This window comes from Chenopodium quinoa, unplaced genomic scaffold (genome assembly GCF_001683475.1).
Source record: "Chenopodium quinoa cultivar QQ74 unplaced genomic scaffold, ASM168347v1, whole genome shotgun sequence".
Classification (NCBI taxonomy): domain Eukaryota; kingdom Viridiplantae; phylum Streptophyta; class Magnoliopsida; order Caryophyllales; family Amaranthaceae; genus Chenopodium; species Chenopodium quinoa.
This window is the reverse complement of record NW_018743196.1, coordinates 2279529-2299873: the sequence shown is the minus strand read 5'-3', so window position 1 is coordinate 2299873 and position 20345 is coordinate 2279529. Positions and strand designations below refer to the sequence as shown.

The window sequence follows — 20345 nt, the reverse complement described above, 5'->3', positions numbered from 1 at the left end:
CAGTGTCACCCCGACTTTTTCTTGTATCTCATTCCTCAACCGATCCTACATTATAGTAAATTGACATGAAGTGGGGATCTATGACAAATAATGTGCCTGTACAACATTATTGAATGTTATAACAGTTTTAGCTTTAGCTTCTAATTCATTTGCCATTGGGCTATATATAGTTACAATGTAATCCTATAAAGTAAAACTCAAGAACAAAATTGCAGAACATGCAGTACTGAATTCTGATATAGCATACTTATTAGGATGCAATTATAGCTTTTCATCTGTTGACATAGATTTTTCCAACTGCAGTCTTCGAGCCTTTTGGTGTCCTGAACCTTATTTTATCTCCATGTTCTCTCCGTACCTACAGGAAAGATCTGATCTATGGCTTTGTGGCCCTAGATAATGGTTCTGTTAAAGATATTTTTGTCAGGAAGTGGCCAGTCCTATTGTGTTGGTGGTTGGTTGGGCTATGATGGCAATATGGAATCTAGCTTGCTGATATATTCATGCAAGGATTGTTGCGTACTAGGGTGGCCTAAATATATCCTAGTTGGCTTAATTCGAATGAGTTTCGTGCCTCACATTTTTTTTAAAGTTGACACAATTATTAAGTTTAGAATATGGGAGGGGTATTGGAAGTGATATGTGCTTTCTAAAATGAGGGGAAAATGGTAATGTAAGTAGACGCAAAAAAGCTGAAGAGACTACGAGCCTGTGATAATGTACAAAAGTTTGACATATTCATGTCTGCCACTTCCAAGAGTTCAATTATTGTAGTGCCGCGTGAGGACATAACATTCAGTGTATTGCTTTTCAGTTGCGTTTAATATACGCCAAAATTACATTCTGTTTGTCATGGCTGGCTCATTGGTAGCAATAGGAGTATTGAGATTATACCTGTAGGAGCTCTTGTGAGTTTAGTTTGAAAATAGAATTAATGAGCTTCTGTCTGTAGTGTCTGTAGGCACTAGGCAGTGTTAATCACACTAGAAGGGATTACTGTTTAGGAGCTTATATCAACTTGCAGTTGCTACATTCAACTATGCTAGTGACATGGAGGTTGCTTGCTTGGTGGTTTTACAGTTTAATGACTTAAGGACTGTGAATCGTCCGCTTAGGAGTTTTTAAGCTCTTCCGATAATTTAGAAATCTGTGATTAAGTAGTGAAATCTCAAGATGCCATACTGAACTATGTAGAAAACAAACACCCTTTGTGTAGCCGTTGAACGATTGAGATATGAGAACCTGTTCTTAAACTTATTTCTGTTCATCATGTATGAATTAGCCATCAACTATATTTTTCATTTTGTTTCAAGGAATGGGTAGGGTTGGGGGTTGTAATATTATGGTGCTAACATATTTGGAGATCAAATGTAAATTATTTAGGTATAGACAAAAGGTGTATTAGAAAGTTGATTGACTCCAATGCCCTAGCTGCATCAAGGTGATTTAGAAACTGATGAGTATTGTGAAATGTAAAATAATGTTTTATCCAACACCCGAAATGTTCTGCATAGTGTTAAGATGATGTGCCCATAAAATTTTCTGTACCCCTATTCCTTGATGTTGTCATTGACTTTTTATCCCCCTGCATTGTAGGTGGAACACTTCTTTAGACACCGCATAAACAGCAGTGTCATACATGCTTCAGATTACTTGAAACAATTTCCATCTCCCATAATTTCAGTTGTTGCTAAATTCATCTCATTCATATCTGGAGGCTTTGCGGCGGTGCTGATCATTATTGCTTTGCTGGATGAATCTTTGCTGGAGGGCCATGTAATTTCTTCTTCTTTTTTTGTACCTTTTGAATTCACCACAGAAAATGGACCCTATGTATGTTGATACAGTGGCTGACAATCTATTATAATGCCTTTTTGTTGTAATTCTTGAAGATATTTGGCCGTAATTTGTTTTGGTATGTTGCTGTATTTGGAGCAATTACGCATATCAGCCGGGATGCTGTGACAGATGAGCTTCTAGTTCTTGACCCCGAGGGCACAATGTCCTTGGTGGTTCAGCACACTCATCACATGCCAAAGAGATGGCGTGGTAAAGAAAATACAGAGATGGTCAGGATGGAGTTTGAAACTTTATTTCAGGTAATTTCATAGGCTGGAAACCTGATGCTGTTTTAGTTGTTTAATCTTTGGCTAACTAAATAGCATGGGGCTACAAATGCTTAATAAATTATGTATTTTTGCAGTATACAGCAATGACGTGGCTGGAGGAGATGGCCTCTATATTTTTAACTCCTTATCTGCTCATATATGTTGTGCCAAAGGTTATTAATTTTTCATTTAAATTAAATCACTCATTTCTTACTTGGTTTGAATGACTTTAAGTTTTATGCTGTGTCTTTATTGCAGAAAGTTGATGACATTCTGCAGTTCATCTCTGAATTTACGGTATACATAGATGGAGTTGGTGATGTTTGCAGGTTTGTGTATCAACAGCTTATGTTTCGTTTGACCTTTTGTGAAATGCTACCTCCTGTTTTACCCAGTGTATCTCATTCTTCTTGCAGCTTTAGTGCCTTTGACTTTCAAAAGCATGGCAACGGCAATTATGCTTCTCCATACAATTCAATTCCCACCCTGAGGAGCTCCCAAGGAAAGATGGAAAAATCTTTTCTGAGGCACGAGTTTTCCTCGACTTGCACTCATTTTCATGCTACTTTTGTGTTGTTGATGTTGTTAACGTATTTAAGCTGTCTTTTCTGTTTTACAGCTTTCAAACCAGCTATCCCTATTGGCAATCAGATGCTCAAGGGATGCAGTTTCTAACCACTCTCAGAGCATTCCGGAATGAAAAGTTGAGAAGGCCTAATCCTGGATGTGGGCATTCACCACCCAGAAGGTGGCAACAGAGTCCAAGTTTGATAGATCAGAACTCCAGAAACAGCTACTTCAGAAGAGAATCGCCTTACAACAGTCCTGCACCGGGTTATCATTTGGGCTCTCTGTGGCTTATCGAAACTGATCCTAAAACTCACCCTTACCTTCTCGATTGGTTTTATGTGTCCGGGGCTCGTCATGTTATTGGTACTAATGACATCCCATCAGTTTCTATGGACATTGATAATGATCAAAGCAAAGAATTCTGGAAGCCATCCTTAAACATTGAAGCCAATCATGGAGAAAGTTGGCCTAATTTCTTTGAGAATCGGTCAAAGAGCCATCTAGAAGCTTCCACATCATCTCCAGTCTTCCCGGAGGAGGAAAGTGTTCTGCGGCATCACGACTCAAGCACTATGCTGCCATCTGCTAGGAGCCACTGGTGGGACCGTGGTGGGCCTAGCAGTGCAGAGCATCAACAAGCAAGCTTTCTTGAGCCTCCTGAGTTTCAACACCATGGTGGATCCAACAAGGCAGCTTTCTTGAGCCTCCGCTGTTCAGATACAATGGCAGGCCCCAACAAGCCAGCTTTCTCGAGCCTCCTGAATTTAATCGTCACAATGCCAGTGATTACTACGGAAGCCACTCAGAGAGGAGCATAGATGAGCACGAACAACCATTGGATTGGGGCAACTACCACCGGTTGTCTCGAACAACTGATCCTGTTGAATTTGGTACTAGTGGTGGCGATTTTAAGCTCCATTTTGATGATGTCTATAAACCTTCAGAATCGCCTACCATAAATATAGATTCTAGAGACTTAGCCCTGATACATATCAACTTATCAAGTGAACTAATTCTTGATCCCCTACACGGAATCGTTTTTTTTTTTTTTTTTTTTTTTTTTTTTCATTTCTTGGGTCTTTTTGGTACATAATCTTAGGGCTATTTTCTCCTTTTTGTTTGGTACAAGGAGAACAGAAGATCGAAATTCTTTGTTGTACATAATTCATGTCTTAGAAAAAAAAAAAAAAGAAAAAGGTTGCATTTAGAATTGACCTTGCCTCTCTTTCTAGAAATGTACAAAGAAAAACTTGCATTCTAGGTTGCTCAAAATCCTTATCTTGTTTGTAAGTATGCAATTGCTGCTAGCTATTAATAAATTTAGAGGTATTTTGGTCATATTGGTTCAACTACATACCTTGTACATTCAGTCATTCATGATGTTATTCACTTGCTCTTTAATAGCAAGTGAGCAACCACACCAATGATATAAAATTATACCACGTACATTGTCATGGAATAAGAATGACATTAAACATTTAATTTTTCCTTTATTTTTTTTATATAAAAATAGAAGTATAAGGAGTATTTTCTTTCTTTTTTTATTTTTTTTCTAAAATTGGTCCAAATCGGTCAAGTTAGGTCTTATCAGTCCCGATCCTTAATTAACTAGTTCCAATCTCCGGTCTTGAATTTCGAATACTCCCTCCGTATTTTATTATTTGCTCCACTCTCCCTTTGCGGTCGTATTTTATTATTTGTTCTATTTTCTTTTTTGGAAACCTTTCATCTATTTATTGCGAGTAATTTTTTCCTCTAATAGTAGACCTCTAACTATCATACTTTAATATTTTCATATTCTCTCCTCTCAACTATCATACTTTATTTGTTTTTCCACCGACCCTACTTCCTTTAGATTTTAATACGAATAGTTTTTACTATTTGATCTAAAATTCCGCGTATGAAAAACTCTAGCCTCTATTGTCAATTTTGAAGGGGTTTCCATCAGATTTCATAGGTGGAAATCCCCAATCATTATTTTCTTTTAAGCTTTTTTTTTTCCTTAGATTATAATAATGTCTCCGTCGAAAGAAAAAGTTTATCTCCTACGAAAGATAAAGTTTTTTTTATATCTCCTTCGAAAGACAAGGTTTTTCGGACTCTTTCGAAAGACAAGGTTTTATTTGAGTTTAATTTGTTCCTTAATTATGCGGGGCTATGATTGATTATTGCTTCGATTTGGTTACGACATCAGCACAAGAATTTACGTTCTCTCAAAATTGCGAAGCGACGACGGAACCACTCAAAAAGTTGTATGAGACAACGAGTAGAAAATGTGCTGAATTGCTATACGAGTATTTATTTATTTTATTTTTTTGACGAAAGTATTCATGTACTCTGTATTTGGATTCTTAGGGCCTATTCTCTTACGTTGAAATTCAGTTCAGTTCAGCTCAGTTCAGTTCAGCTCCTAATTTCCTTCTCTTGTAAAATATTCATTTCAGTTCAGTTCAACTCAGCTCAGTTCAGTTCAATTCAGTTCAGTTTAGCTGAGTTCAGTCAATGAGAACAGACCCTTAGTCCTTCCTCAATTGATTCTTATTAGATTTTGTTAAATTCGTTTTTCAATATCATTAAGGAAAAATGAAAACTAATAACTTTTTTTTTTTTTTAGGCAACCAATAACCCACTTTTGCTCTATCTTCTCTTAATAATCCCACTTTTCAATTATTCCAAAACATTCCCACATTTCACCCTATTCTTTTTCTAACAATCCTCAAGCAGTTGGATTATTTTGGTAACCTGTTTTTCTAGGTTAGTTGCCACGTGTTGCTATTTAACAGGTATATTTCATTTTTTGTAAAAAATAAAAAAATAATAAAAAAAGAAAAAACACAACCCCAGCCTCGTCCAACCTATGGCCTGAACGACCAATTGACCACCCCACCCCCACCCCTTGCGCCGCCCCGGAAATTGATTGAAGCGATTTCCGTGAGCAATGTCGGAAGTGATTATTATTTTGATGTTAGGGTTTTCATCGAGGTTATTTGCTGTAACTACAATTTGTTCTTTGCTTAATTATTTATGATTGATTTCTTTGATTTTTATCATGCTCGATCAATTTATGTCCCTAAAAAGGAAATGTCACAATAAGCTGTAAACCTTTTACTTTTGATAAATATTATTTTGAAGAATTATGTGATAATGAAGGGAGGTGGGAAGGTCTTTTAATAGAAGAAATGGATGAACTTGCTATGTTTTATAGGGACTTTGGCACGAGTGTGTGTGTTGAGAATTCAAACTGTTTGGGTCCAATTTAGTCCAATTGGGCCTAGATATTAAATGATCCAATTAAAAGCCCAAGGTCAAGGTTCAACTCTCCAATTGTGCTAAAGTCAAAGGTCAGCCCACAAAGCAAGCCAATTGGGCTAAGGCCCAACCTCTCCATGTATGATGAGGTATAAAAGCCATCATTATTGATACATTTAGGGGATTGATTCATAGATTCATTCAAGGATTCATTCATATGTTCATTCATATATTCTGATATATTCCATTAAAGCCTCAAGCAACAAACTCTCTTGCATAGTGTCCTCTTCTTACATATTGTACTGACTTTAGCATCGGAGGGGCCTTCCTCGGCAACACCCCCGAGGCTAGTTTACGTGTGTTTACTGTGCAGGAAACCTTCGGCTCAACATAACTTGGACCGAATCCAGCCTTCTCCGTTTCAGCGGACCTTCGGCAAGGTCCCATTGTTTTCACCCAAAACAATTTGGCGCCGTCTGTGGGGACGACTTTCAAAAATCTTTAAGCCAAATTCCTAACCAAGATCATCTTGCAATTATCTTAGCAGCAATGGCTAAGAACCGCAAGAGCAAAAGCCTCCGTCAAGGAGCGGGCGAAAAGCCTAAAACCCCTACACCATCACCCTCGCCGGACCGGAACTCTCCCAAGGGTGCCGGCTCGGGGGGAGGATCATACAAGGAGGATTCCCTATCTCCCGTAATTCATGACTCTCATTATAGGCCGAGTCACTCTCGGTCTAGCAGGGATGAGTTCGATCATAGGACACATTCAGTGTCCCAAAGCCAACCATCGGCTGCACGCCCTCATTCCCACACTCGGCCGAGGACCCCTTTGACGGGGCCCAGCTCGGAAGAGGTGGCAAGAGCGCTGGCAGTACTCATGGAGGCGATGAGGGCACAAAATATGCCACCACCTCGTGATCGAACTCCTCCGCATACCCGGCATCAGCGGAGGAAGTTAGACCATGATGGTGGGAAGCTTCCTTCCTTCCGGGAACTGGAAGAGTGGGAGGAGGATTCCTGGAAAAATGAAAAACAGAGGAAAAAGAACCCTCAATTTTTAAAAGGATCCTCATCCTCAAGACCAGAAGCGCATAAGAGCAGCAGCTCAGCTTCTCGGCCAGAATCTACTCACCGAGAACCTGAGACTGTTCGCAGAAGTGTCCTTGACCGACTCGGCAGCAAGGAACCGAGCGTGCACAGTCGCCTCTCGTTCCCTGCAGCCGAGGCCCAGACTTACCAGCCAGGGACGAAAACCACTCCTACCTCTCTAAGAGGGCGGAGCGCGGTCCCTTCGGCCAGGAACAAGGGCAAGGCCGTTATGTTACCCGCCAGTTCACCATTCGAGCAATGGATACTGGAAGAGCGCGTACCCACGGTTAAAATACCGTCGCACATCACATATGACGGGACCACGGATCCGAAGGATCACGTGGCCTCGTATGAGAGTCATATGCATCTTTGCCCCAGATCCGAGGCGACTTGGTGCAAATATTTCCCAACCACTCTCAAGGGGGTCGCGCAAGCGTGGATCTCCAAAGGAGTAAGGCAAGGCTCCATAACAGGGTGGGATGATCTGTCCTCCAAGTTCAGGAGCAAGTTTTCCACGGCAAACCGCCGAGAGAAGACTACCGCAGAGCTCATGAGTCTGCAACAGGGGGAAACCGAAAGCCTCCGAGACTACCTGACCCGTTTCAGTAACGAGTCATCAAGCGTCTCCCAGCTGGACCAGGGGCTAGCCGTTTTTGCAATGCAGAATGGCCTTCAGCCCGGAAAGTTCCTAGACTTCATGGTCATGCATACCCCGCAGACCTTGGAGGAAGCTCTTAATGCTTCGGATAAGTTCATCCGAGCCGAAGAATGGAACAAAGCGAAAACCCAACCTCAATTCGGGGGAGGGAAACAGAGACAAATACCCTTGTCTGAAGGCCAAGGCCATAAGGCAAAGGGAAAGTCAAAGGCCCCGGAGCAATCTTTGGCCATCGACCCAAAGAAGGAAAGATCTGCCTCATACACAGGCAGATACGAGTCCTACACTCCGCTCTCTCTTCCACGCGCCAAAATTTACAGCGTGACGAAGGAGGAGCAGAGTTACCGAAAGCCGAGACCACTCCCAGAGTGGTATCAGCGAAAAAATAAAAATCAGTGGTGCGAGTTCCACGAGTCTTCGGGACACAACACTGAGGAGTGTATCCAACTGAAGGACCAGATAGAGGACATGGTCCGGAAGGGATACTTGAAAAAATACATCGCGGATCACCGCGAGAAAAAAGAATCCGAGAGGTCAGCAAAGGACCCTCGGCAGGACCTCGACTTCCCCGGAAAAACAGTAAAAAGCCGGAGGGGAAATTCCCTCCGATCAATGTTATCTCGGGAGGAATATACTCTCGGAGGGAGCACAAGCGCCACCTTAGAGGTTTGACTCACCAGGTGAACAACGCTGACATTCAATCTCCCCAGTCGCCGGTGCCGAACATGACGTTCACAGCCGCCGACTGCCGGGGGATTACGTTCCCTCACGAGGATCCGTTGGTGATCATCGCCACGGTGGCCAACCACGACGTCAGTAAGGTCCTTGTTGACGGTGGCAGTGGAGCAAACATTCTGTTCCGAAAGGCCTACAATCAAATTAAGCTGAAGCCCAAGCACCTTACGCCGGTACCTTATCCGGTATCCGGGTTCAATGGGGCTTCAACTTATCCAGATGGGAAGGTGACACTTCCTGTCACCATCGGTTGCGATGAGGCTGCCCGGAACGTCATGATTGAATTTTTGGTCATCGACGCTCCTTCAGTGTACAACGTGATTTTGGGGAGACCCATAATTCACGAGATCCAAGGGGTCGTCTCAACTTATCATCAGCTGATGATTTACGTCTCAGACGCCGGCTTCCCCGAAAGGATACAGGGCAACCAAAAGGACGCCCGAAGGTGCAACTACCTCAAGCCATCCAGTAGTCGCCCAGATGACGACAAGGATGAGGAGGAGAAAGAAAAAGTAAGAGAGCCAAGCACAAAAAAGCCAAAAGGCCTAAGTGCTTCGGCCCAAGGATCTGTGCCCAGAGAAAAAGGGCCCGAAAGGGAAAAGGCTAGCTCTTCAGCTGAGCCGCAAGACTCAGAGAGCCAGCCGAAGAACAAAAAGACTGGGACACCTGCTGACATTGGCAGCAGGCCAGATTCTGAAGAGTCCAGTCCATCGGCAATGGACATGGACCAACAGACTGAAACAGTTGAGTTGGCCGAAGGAGACGGTGAGAAATGTGTAACAATCGGGATGGACCTTGATCCGAACACCCGTTGTGAACTTATTCAGCTCCTTCGGGACAACAGAGATGTGTTTGCTTTCTCGGCAGCTGATATGCCCGGGATAAGTTCAGACCTCATCTCCCATAAGCTTAATGTTGACCCGACGTGTCGACCAGTTAAGCAAAAGAAGCGGAATTACTCCGCCAATAAGAACCGAGACATCGCAGCCGAGGTCAAAAAATTATTGGAGGCAGGATTCATCAAACCTTGCCAATATCCAGAATGGCTGGCAAATGTGGTGATGGTTCAGAAGCCCAATGGTACCTGGAGGATGTGCGTTGACTTCACGGACCTAAATAAGGCTTGTACAAAGGATTTCTATCCCTTGCCGAGGATCGATCAGCTAGTCGATTCGACAAGTGGCCATGCCTAGCTTAGTTTCATGGACGCATTCTCGGGGTATCATCAGATCTTTATGCACCCCGACGATCGAGCAAAGACAGCATTCGTCACGAACGCTGGGGTGTACAATTACAAAATGATGCCCTTCGGATTGAAAAATGCGGGGGCAACCTATCAAAGGCTGGTGGATCAAGTTTTCGCCGATCAAAAGGGCCGAAACATGGAAGTCTATGTTGACGATTCGATCGTCAAAAGCAAAAAAACTAGAGGACCATGTAAAGGACCTGGCTGAAACTTTCGCCACCTTGAGAAAACATCAAATGAAGCTGAATCCGAAGAAGTGTGTCTTCGGCGTGAAGTCAGGGAAATTCCTTGGGTTCATGGTCAGCAAAAGGGGGATTGATGCCAATCCCTCTAAAGTCAAAGCGGCACTCGACCTTCCTGAGCCGAAAACGAAGCGGGATGTTCAGCGGCTCACCGGAAGAATGGCAGCCCTCTCGAGGTTCATTTCCAGAGCTTCGAATAAGGGGTTACCTTTCTTCAAAGCCCTGAAACTCCCGAAAACAAAAGAGCTCGTTTGGGAGGAAGAGCAAAAAGACGCCTTTAAACAGCTTCGGGAGCATCTGGCTGAACTCCCAACGCTGGCTAGCCCAACTGAAGGAGAAACTTTATACCTATATGTGGCCGTTAGCCCTGCCACTATCAGCGCAGTATTGCTGAAGGAAGAGAGTAAAAGTCAGCAACCGATCTACTTCGTCAGTCATACACTGACGGATGCTGAGAATCGCTATCCACTACTCGAGAAAGTTGCTTTCGCAGTAGTAGTAGCTGCTCGGAAGCTGAGGCCCTATTTTGATTGCCATCAGATAGTGGTCTTAACTGATCAGCCGTTGGAAAAAGTTCTCGGCAAGGTTGAAAAATCTGGTAGGCTAGCCAAGTGGGCTTTTGAGCTCACCGAATTCAGCATCAGCTACCGTCCGAGGGCTGCCATTAAGGCTCAAGCTCTAGCGGATTTCCTGTCCGAATGCTCATACCAAGAAGCGCTAGACAGTGAAAAGAAAGTTTGGACCGTGTTTACGGATGGATCTTCCACCGAAAACGGTTCAGGGCAGGAGTAGTGATAACTTCTCCCGAAGGCAAATCCTTTGAGTATGCACTAAAGTTTTCTTTTAAGGCCTCGAACAATGAAGCCGAGTATGAGGCAGCAATCGCCGGCCTAGAATTGTGCATCTCCCTGGAAGCCGATCATGTCTGCTTAAAAACAGACTCTCAGCTAGTTGCATATCAGATCAGTGGCAGCTACGAGGCCAAAGAGCCCTCCATGATAGCTTATCTTGCCAAGATCAAATCAGTCATTGCAGAGCTGAAAACTTTTGAGGTTCAGCTGATCCCAAGGGGTCAGAATACTCAAGCCGATGCACTCTCCAAACTTGCTAGTTCATCTTTTACCGAGCTGAACAGATCTGTATATGTAGAAGTGCGTCGAGAGAGAAGTGTCGACGAAGCACCTGAAGTGTGCTGCGCTGACCCAGAGCCTAGTTGGATGGACCCCATCCTAGCTTTCAAGCTTCGGGGAGAAACTCCTGAAGATAAAGCTTTGGCCTCCAAGATGAAGAGAACCAGCTCTAGGTTCATTGTCTTCAGGGGGGAACTTCTGAAAAAGTCCTTCTCAGCCCCATTGCTGAAATGCGTGGGACCAACAGATGCAGATTATATCCTACGGGAGATTCACCTCGGCATCTGTGGGAACCACATTGGGGGAAGAACCTTAGCCCACAAGGCATTGAGGGCTGGATATTACTGGCCCACCATGATCGCAGATGCTAAGGAGCTGGTTCGGAAATGCGAAAAATGTCAAAAATACGCTCCAGTTATCCATCAGCCAGCAAGGGATCTTCAGCCGATCCTTAATCCACTCCCGTTTGCCCAATGGGGACTGGATATACTGGGACCATTTCCAGAGGCTGTGTACCAGAAAAAATGGCTGATAGTTGGTGTCGACTACTTCAGTAAATGGATCGAGGCCGAAGCAGCCTCGAACATTACAGAGCAAACTGTCAGAAAATTTATCTGGCAGAATATCATCACTCGATTTGGCATCCCGAGAGTATTTGTCTTCGATCATGGGAGGCAATTCGATAACTTGCCGCTGAAGCGGTATACAGATCAGTTCGGCATAAAACTGGCATATTCAGCGGTATGCCACCCGCAAAGTAACGGACAAGCCGAAGCTGCAAATAAACAGATCTTAAATGCCCTCAAGAAGAGGGTGGAAGATCAAAAGTCCAAATGGCTAGAGGAGCTCCCTGGAACCCTTTGGTCCCTTCGGACAACTGAAAAACAGGCAACGGGCCACTCACCTTTTGAACTGGTGTATGGTGCCGAAGCCGTCCTTCCAGTGGAAATTGGCTCTGAGAGCCTTCGAGTGCACCACTTCTCGGCTGAGAATGAGCGACTGATGAGGGAATCTCTCGATTTCCTCGACGAAGTAAGAGACTCAGCCCGAGACAGAATGGCCGCCTATAAGCAGAGAATCAGTAAATTTTATAACCGAAGGGTCCATGCAAGGCCTCTCAAAATTGGAGACCTTGTCCTTCGGAATGCTGCTGCAGTTCAGAAAGGCCGAATCCATGGGAAACTCTCAGCTGCATGGGAAGGACCTTATGAAATTTATGATGAGCTTCAGCCAGGGACATACCGACTTCGGCAGTTGGATGGAACTGAGTTGAAAAATCACTGGAACGCTGATGTACTGAAAAAATACCATGTGTAAACCCTTCGGGGCAGAACAATCTTTGTAAGTACATTTTTGAACTAATGAAAGGCCTTGGAGCCGCCATTTATATAAACGTTTACAACTTTTTATCCTTTCAAAATTTTCTTTGTTCTATCTACTCTTTAAGGGTTTTTATTCAGCCTCGTCTGAAACCTTCGCCTTCGGGTAACTGGGTTTCAGATTGCTGACAAAACTCGTCTTTTTAAAGAACACTGGTCTTTCAGCTGAAGTCAAACTTCAGTAAGACTTGTTCTCCAAAGACATGAGTCCATGGACAATTCTGGGATATTGCCTTAACTGAGCCTTGTATCCTAGAGAGCCATTATCCGAAACATTGCCTTAAGTTGGCCCTGTGTTTCGGGTATCCATTTTTCAAAGATAGACAGAAAATCAAGGATAACAGCAACAGTTGAAAATTGTTTAATCAGCCTCGTCTGAAACCTTCGCCTTCGGGTAACTGGGTTTCAAATGGCTGACAAAACTCGTCTTTTTAAAGAACACTGGTCTTTCAGCTGAAGTCAAACTTCAGTAAGACTTGTTCTCCAAAGACATTAGTCCATGGACAATTCTGGGATATTGCCTTAACTGAGCCTTGTATCCCAGAAAGCCATTATTCGAAACATTGCCTTCAGTTGGCCCTGTGTTTCGGATATGCGTCTTCTTAAAGAACACTGGTCTTTCAGCTGAAGTCAAACTTCAGTAAGACTTGTTCTCCAAAGACATGAGTCCAGGGACAATTCTGGGATATTGCCTTAACTGAGCCTTGTATCCCAGAAAGCTAATATCCGAAGCATTGCCTTCAGTTGGCCCTGTGTTTCGGATATCCAACTTTCAGATGAAGTCAATCTTCAGTAAGAGTTGTATCCCAGAAGCATTGCCTTCAGTTGGCCCTGTGTTTCGGATACCCATTTTGAAGAAGTGAAGAAATTGCTTATTCAGCTGAAGTCATACTTCAATTTCTGGGGGGGGCAAGAAGCACTCTCAGTGCAAGTATGTTCGGAAGAATTGAAGTATGTTCGGCAGAATTGAAGAAACAGAAAGCAGAATTGAAGTATGTTCGGCAGAATTGAAGAAACAGAAACAGTAAAGCATTCAAAAACAAAGCAACTGAAGAAAAGAGCATCAGATTAACAATTCATGCTCAGAAATTGAGCTACAAGTTCAATTAAACTGTATCGGCAGCCGCCCACAAGCGGAAAATAACAGCTGCCGAAATATGTACATAAGCAAAAAAATAAACTGTTGTACGACAAGGCAAGCTGAAGCAAAAAACAAGGCAAAAAATTCAGAAAGCGGCAAGTCTAAAGTTAAGCGCATGATGAACCGCAAGATTCTGAAGACGACTGCCCGAGTTCCTATGCTTCAGCCTGAGGATCAGACTGATCAGCGTTGAGCCCCATGGTGGCCTCAGCCCCAGCAGTAGAAGAAGCGGGCTTTGCACTCTGCCGAGCCTCCCTTTCCCTCTGCTCAGCTTCCAACTCCATTCTCGCAGCTTCCTCTTCGGCTTCCTCAGCCTTAAGAATTTCAGCTTCGACTGGAGTTGCATACTTCATATGAGGGTCTTCGGGATTCTGGACCCATTCAGCACATTTAGACCAGTCCAGCTTCGGTTCAGCATGAAGGCAGACTCTTCGGCATACTCTGAACCCGTTTCTGAAACCCATCTCATATTCCTCTTGGGTATAGACACGGACTTTGAGTAGAGCCTCAGCATCAGCCAGCTTCTTCTGGGTCTCCTCCAAGTCTTCCTTGGATTTCTTCAGCTCATCAGCGAGCTTGGAGGAGGAACCTTTCAGCTCATTCAGCTCCTGCTGAACTTGGGAAGCCTTTGTCTGAGCCTGGGCCACTTCAACTTTTTTGGTCATCAGTTGATCCTCAGCCTCATGGAGTTTCGCTCTCTGAGCTTCGGCAGCAGCAGCAGCCTCTGAGAGTTGGACATCTTTGGCCTGGAGCAGCTCTTCAGCAGCCATTCGGCTGGCTTCAAGAGCTTCTAGACGTTGCTGCACTTCAGCTTGTGCAGCAGCTCCTTCCTGAATACGGCTCTCAACAGCAGCCTTGAATTTGGAGACGTCCACTCCCATATGCTCCTGGAGGAATTTTTCCCCTTCCATCAGTGGAGGAAAAACTTCCTTCTCCATAGCGTCGCAGAAGGTTTTGAGGGCTTCAGCAGCTCTTTTCTCGTACTCCTCACCCTTCTGCTGCTTCTCTTCAGCTGCTGCTTGCTTCAGCTTAGCAAGCTTTAATTCCTCTTCAGCTACCTTCTTGTCGTGCACAGCAGCGTCTACCCTATCTTGTAGGGTATCTATCAGCTCTATAGTGAGAGTCTGATTGTGCACGAACTGAAAACAGGAAGACAAAAAAAAAAAATAAATAATAAATAAAAAAAAATATATATTTATAATAATAAAAATAGAGCTGAATTTCAGAGGAAATGAAGACAAGGAAAATTACCTGCATCATCAGCAGTTGGTTAGACCTGGCTGGGTCAGGAACTGATCTGCTGGATTCGCCCATCCCAGCAGTAGCCTTCAGCGACCAGATCCTTGCCCTATCTACTTCGGACATGCCAGCAAAATCGCCGAAGTAGGCTGCAGCTCCTTCTCGGTTCTGACCCCATATGAGGTCCCAGATGTGGTCTGGGATTGGAATTCGGGGGGCCGAGAAACCCATTTCTCCAGATTGCAGAGTCTGGAAGGAAGGGAAGGATGACGATGGAGCTTGATTAGCTTTGGATGGCTCAGCATCATCCTTCTCAGAGGAGTCAATTACTATGACCTCCTCTTCTTCAGGGGTGAGGAAGAAAGCCTCAACCTCTCTTGCGATGTCTGCCGTGAAGCCCTCAGCACTGGACATCACGGCATCCTTGTTTTCGTGCTCAGCAGCACTCTCCTTAATTGATTCTTGGACCGCTCCCTTAGATTCGGGAGTTCTCTGATCCACATCCATCTCAGGAGGTGGCGGAGGGGTCTTTTGAGGTGATTGGGGTGGTGGCCGGGGAACCCTCGGCGATCCATTGCCTTCCTCGGGTTCCCTTATTGCAACGCCGATGGTCATCGGCCTCCGCTGAAAGTCATGAGGGCCGATGATGGCCATCCTTCGGCGCCTTTTCTGAAGGGGCTGCTCGTCCATATCTGAGTCTGAAGACTCTCCTTGTATTTGGTTTTCGGGACGAACAGGAGCTTTCCCTTCTCTATGACTGTTACTCTCTTCAGACTGTAACAGACAGGGGGGAGGAAGAATGTGAGTAAAAAAAAAAAAAAAAAAAAAAAAGAAAAAAGAAAAAAGAAAAAAGAAAGACAAAGTTAAGTCTGAAAGCTCACCGAGGTCTTCAGCAAAGACTCGTCTTCTTCAGCTGCTCTAGCTGCAGCTTCTGCTTCAGCAGCTCTGGAGGACCCTTCTCCTCCTTCGCAAGCTTCGAGAACCCGTGCAACCTCTTCGGCTGTACGGGCAGCTTCAGCTTCTTCGTCCAGCAGCTGAAACCAGGGGTCTCTCTTCTTCCACCAAGGCTTCTGCCTCTGATACAGTGCAACAGCCTCAATTTGGAAGTGGGAAGAGTCTAGATGAACTTCCCTATGCCTCGGCTCAGTGATAGACGGGGCCCGTTCAGTTACAACTCGTTCTCGGTTGACACCAAGACGAGCGTAGTTAATGCCAACGTTGGTCTCGTCCCGCTCTGAAAAAGGAAAGGGGAAAGGTTAGTTCAGATAGGTTGGCACAGCATAAAAAAGCGAAGCGAGAGAAGAAAAAGAGATAGTTAAAAAGCCTCGGCCCCAGCCGAAGAAGCTTACCATCCTTAAACTTTCGGCTGAGGCCAACAGCTGCTAGCATGTTCTCTTGGAAAACGTAATGCGTATCGGGGAGCCAAGTCTCCGGGATATGCTGCATTCGGCCACTGACCCCCCGGTTCGGCAGCTTGCCGAAGATATGTTGCTGATTAAGGTTCGGATCCGCCCCGTTATCTGCGGGGGGACCTAGACTTCCCATTTCGGGATCAGGCTCAGCGAGGTACCGGGGAGCGCTGAAGACGCAAGGGTGGCCCGGATCTGTGGGTGCCCTAACCCAAATCCATTGACCTCTCCAGTCCTTGTCTGAAGAGTCGTTTGGCCACATGGTTAGGTATTGGGGCCGGGACTCAATCCGGTACCACCCAGAACCATGGCTTCCGTGCCCACTTTGAATATTTGGCACTAGCCGATGGAGCTTTTTGAAGCAGTGCAGGTTCGGCACATACTTGAAGAACTTGCAGACCCATAAGTATGTCATCACCCTTCGGATGCTGGTGGGAGTTAACTGACATAGAGAGATGTTGTAATGGATCAGCAAGTCTCGGACGAATACGTCCAAAGGGAACCTCAGCCCGTACTGAAGTTGTCTTGTGTACACCCCCACATACCCCGGGGGTGGACGATGGATTCTATCGGATGCCGAGGGCATTCGGCACCAATACCCATCAGCTTCAAAAATGCCGTAATGCAACTCAATTTGCTCGGCAAATCGATATTGATCGGCATTCTCCACCCACCATGGGTAGGGGCGGTTCTTTATCATGGCCGAAGCAACTTCGGCATTCTCCCATTCTGAAAACCCGGGGAGGATATCCCAAAGGACAGCGGGAACTTCATCATCCCGTCCAGAAGCGCTCGGCTCCTCCGTTCTCTGAGGAGGAGCCGAGGAAAGGGGAGTCGCCCTAATCCCTTCAGCAGGGTCAGACTCTGGCCTTTGTCCATTCCAGGTCCCAATCCTGTTCCTAGGATCGGGAATCGGCCTTGCTCTTCTTGGAGCACGGGCTCTACCTCTAACTCCTCTTGCCATTGATTATTTCGAAGAAAAAAGTCGAAAGAAAAGGGGAAGGAGTTCGAATTTGAAGAAAAATAAACTGAAATCAAAGGAATTTACCTTAATCTGAAGCGAAAGTTGCCGATTTACGAGTTCGTAGTGGCAAGTCTCAGTTTCTAAGCTTAATGCTCGGGGAATTTGCGAAGTTTTGATGCGGGTTCTTGGTTTCTCTCTCGAGAATTCTGGGTTTGTGTTGGTGAATAAGTGAGGAGAGATGACGCGCCTCTGTTTATATCTCCAGGAATGGGATACGAGGAGTCTGCGTTTTAATTTCTCTTAAATACTCCACTAAGTAACCGTTAAACACATGATCTTGTGATTAAACTGCCCATTATCCGTCCAACTTCCATAATCATCCGCCTTAACCGTTGTTATCTCATTAATTACGGTTTAAATTCAAATTTTTGGATTAATTAAATCATTTACTTCCCTCCTTTTCTGAATTAAATCAAACCCGACCCGTCATCCTTCCAAATCGGGTCTGGGGGGCAAGTTGTTTGGGTCCAATTTAGTCCAATTGGGCCTAGATATTAAATGATCCAATTAAAAGCCCAAGGTCAAGGTTCAACTCTCCAATTGTGCTAAAGTCAAAGGTCAGCCCACAAAGCAAGCCAATTGGGCTAAGGCCCAACCTCTCCATGTATGATGAGGTATAAAAGCCATCATTATTGATACATTTAGGGGATTGATTCATAGATTCATTCAAGGATTCATTCATATGTTCATTCATATATTCTGATATATTCCATTAAAGCCTCAAGCAACAAACTCTCTTGCATAGTGTCCTCTTCTTACATATTGTACTGACTTTAGCATCGGAGGGGCCTTCCTCGGCAACACCCCCGAGGCTAGTTTACGTGTGTTTACTGTGCAGGAAACCTTCGGCTCAACATAACTTGGACCGAATCCAGCCTTCTCCGTTTCAGCGGACCTTCGGCAAGGTCCCATTGTTTTCACCCGAAACACAAACTTAAAGGAAGCATTGTCATATCGTTTGAAAGCATTGGAGATGTCCACCAAGTTCGATAAATTTAGGGTATACAGAGATATCTATGCTATATCAGAAAACAGATATGTTAAGATACTTAAGAAGAGAAACGGCAATCTAAAAATGCCTGAAAAACAGCAGTATTCTGAAGGAATTGTCTCTGCTAGGATTGGCAGGTGAGGCTATTCCATACTTGGACAATGCCTCTGTAAATCTGAAAGACATTGTTGGCCCCTATCATTATGAAGTTGGTTTTGTCTATAACAACTTGGGGGGGGGGGGGTGGCTTATTTGGAATTGGGAAAACCGCAATCAGCAGCACTGATGTTTTTTGTTGCAAAGGGTATCATGGATGTTTCACTTGGCCTTAATCATGCTGAATCACTCGAGCCAATTCAAAGGCATATGTTGCCATTTTATGGTTTCTTGTCTCCTTACTTTGCCAACTTTATGTATGTGCTTATTGTGGTCAAAATGTAATTTCAATTGCAATATCTACCGCTGCTTAATCTAAGACATTAACGTATGTTACTTATCCTGAGTCTTAGTTTCATATTAGGAACCAAAAATGACTTGCATATTTGATGAATCAATAATCATTTCAGCAGTGAGTGTAGAATCAAGTGACCTCATGTTCAGTCAATGTGCAATATTGCTCATCTTTTTACCTTTGTAGGCCCAAAAATGGTGTACAAGTGTTCTGTTTTCCCCAATTTTCAGGATATTGATTCATGGCTAACTCTTTATTTTTTCATTTTTTCCTGTTCTCCGAATTGTTATTGAGAGAGTTAACTGTTTCATTTTCACCCTACCCCCAGTGTACATCATTTTGTTTTGTAGAGCTTTTGTAAAATCTTGCTAGTCATTGCTGAAAGATTGACAAGGATTAAAATACTCCGTATTAGATGATCTGTGACTCGGTGAGATGCACAGGACTTTAGAATATATAGATGCTAGGAAATTTTTGTATACTGTAAACATATACATAAAAAAAAGATTTATGGCATGTGGTGTAGCATGTTCCTCAACCATGTCCGATGAGAAAGTGAGCAGATGTAAATGGTGTAGCATGTTCCAAATTTTGCTGGTTTTAAGTGTAAAAGTGGTGTTCTTATTTGAATTCTGGAACATTGTTTCCCCCCTTTTGAATTTCATAGACTGTTTGTTGAATTGCAGTTGTCTCCCTGCAACTGAACTCCGTTCAAAAGTAATGCAAAGCGCAAAAAATGAGCTTAGAGAAGCACACAGAATTCTGAAGCAGCTAAAGACTGAAGCAGGCTCCTCATCCACAGAACTTCCAGTAAAAGCCTCGCTCTTGCCTCACAATAGCAAGCCTAGCGCCATCTTACACCTGAATCCCTGTTATAATTTTCCTATATGTCCTCACCCTTCTCAGGTAACAGTCAGAAAAATACGTGTTTCATGTCTAGGGAACTAGGTCGCCTGACTCTAATTTTTTCTTATGTATAAGCGCGTGGAACATTTGACATCTACCTGTGGGCTGTGTATGTACTCACAAATGTAAGTATCGAGGGAAGGCCTGATTATGCGTTTGTGCTCACAGAGAGTTTGCTGTCATTTTAACAAATTGGCAAACAAATTTTCTTGAAATGTGTATGTGAAAGTCGTGTTTTTCTCTATACCTTTGAAACGTCTGAGACGTGGATACATACATGCCCATGTGTAAAAATTAATCCTAGTGCTCATCGTCACACAAACAAATTTTGGCAATTAGTCTTTGATAAGACATTGCTCGGCAATGAGTTCCCGGAGGAGCAAAGTGTTCTGCGGCATCATGACTCCAGCACCATGCTGCCTTCAGGTGGGACTATGATAGGCCTCGCAGTGTTCTTTTTGTTTGGTGCAACGAGAACAGAAAATCGAAATTCTTTGCTGTACGTAATTCATGGCTTAAAAAAAAGGTTGTATTTAGAATTTGCATGTTTAGGCTGTACAATATCTGGATCTTGTTTATACATATGTATTTGCTGCTAGCAAAGAAAATAAAGAGGTAGATTGGTCATATTGCTTCATAAACATTGAACGTTCATGGTTCAAGTACAGAAAGTCATCAATCCAATCTAATAATATGTTAATTAAGGGTGATAGCATATTTGCATTGTGAGTGAATTTTAATTTGTTAAAGGTCTTTCATTAATCTGAGTTAAGATT

At 43.9% G+C, this 20345-nt stretch overlaps 1 pseudogene; it reads left to right on the top strand.

Moving 5' to 3' along the window:
• The first annotated feature begins 399 nt into the window (after positions 1 to 399).
• Positions 400 to 19611, top strand: LOC110732938 (annotated as a pseudogene).
• Positions 19612 to 20345: the final 734 nt, after the last annotated feature.